The following is a 1,781-nucleotide window of genomic DNA, read 5'->3' on the forward strand; positions in this document are numbered from 1 at the left end:
TTATCCGCCCCCAAGCTCGCCCCCTTCACCCTCAGAGCTCTATACTTCGTTCAAGCCTTGTTCCTTGTGAGTTTGAAGCATTTTGGTGTGTTTTATTTAAGATTTGGAGAAAGAAGGAGAGTAGATCAAGAAGAGAAGAAGGAGGCCAGTCATATTTGTGTTATCTCAGTGATTTCCTTGAGTTATAACTTAGTTTCCCTGTGTTTTCATGCTTATTGTCCCTTGTAGCTCCATGAAAGTCCTTCTTGGGCCTTTCTCCAAGCTTGTTTGTGTTTTAGGGTTCGTAATAAGTTGTTTAGCCTCTAGATCTAGGCATGATTGAGCTCCAGGAGCTTGGATCTACTGCCTTTATGGAGCCATATTGCATGAAAGCCCCAGATCTACTCTTTTGGTGCATTTTGAGCCCTAAAACCCTCATGGGTGATTATTTACACGTAAAGTTGGAAACTTTACGTGTTAATCAGGCCCTAGAAACCCAGATCTATGAATGACATGAGCTGGATTCAAGCAGAATCGCGTGTATAGTATTTGCATGTGGCAGACTCGGCGAGTCGAGTCGCGAGTCCCAGAGTTTTTCCCTTTTTCTGTTGCGGGTTGGAGTAGTGAGTCATGGGGTGTGACTCAGTGGGTTGGAAGCCAGACTCACTCATGAAGTAACTCCACGAGTCAATGCCATGACTCGGCGAGTTCAAGGCAATCTTCTTGCCTCAAGAACAGACTCGGCGAGTTGTTCATACAGCTCGGCGAGTCTCAGCATAGAGTGTTCTTCGAATGAAGATGAACTCGGCAAGTTGTTCATACAACTCGGCGAGTAGGATGAATGACTATTGGCCTTTAGTTTAGAAGGAGGACTCATCGAGTCAATGCTTAACTCGACGAGTAGAGACGGGTTTATGGTCAGACAAAGGGATAAGGACTCGGCGAGTTGGCAAGTCAACTCGGCGAGTCGGGCCAACTGGCAGTTGACTTTGACTTTGACTTTGACTCTTGATTGGTAAGGGGTAAATGGTCATTTTACCCTGAGGTCGGTTAGCAGTATTTGACTAAGGGTTTTGTGGGAATTATAGCCGGAGGATTTTTGGAGCGGCAGCAGCAGAAGACAGTCAGTTCCCACACAGATCATCAACTACTTTGAGGTGAGTTACCTTCCAGTAGCGGTGGGTCTACGGCCACAATGTCGGCCCACCAGTAGGAGTTGTATGTTAGATGATTGTCTTTGTGATATCATCTAGGTTTGCTACTACCTGCTATGTTATATGCTAGCATGATATGTATATGTGATAGTAGTAGAGTTCGGTTGTTAGGACCGAAGGGTAGGTCAAACACCCCAGATATGTCTGACAGTATGTGATGATATGTTTATATGCTAGCATGACATGTTATATGTGATAGCGGTAGTATGAGGGGAATAGTCCCCAAGTTCGGTTGTTAGGACCGAAGGGTAGATCGGACACCCCAAATATGTCTGATAATATGTTATGTTATGATATATGTGATAATAGCAGTAGGGGGTGAAATAGTCCCCGAGGATCTATTGTTAGGACCGATGGGTAGTCAGCACCCCAGAATGGTTTCACATGGGTAGTCAGCACCCCAGAACGGATTGACACGGGTAGGTCGGCACCCCAGAATGGCCGTACCGGGTAGGTCGGGCACCCTAGAATTGTCCGGCAGTGTGTATGATATATAATTGTATGGTATGTGGTAATATGGGGAAACTCACTAAGCTTCGTGCTTACAGTTTTCAGTTTTGGTTTCAGGTACCTCTTCTTCGAAGGGGA

Source organism: Lactuca sativa, chromosome 3, assembly GCF_002870075.4.
Source record: "Lactuca sativa cultivar Salinas chromosome 3, Lsat_Salinas_v11, whole genome shotgun sequence".
Taxonomy (NCBI): domain Eukaryota; kingdom Viridiplantae; phylum Streptophyta; class Magnoliopsida; order Asterales; family Asteraceae; genus Lactuca; species Lactuca sativa.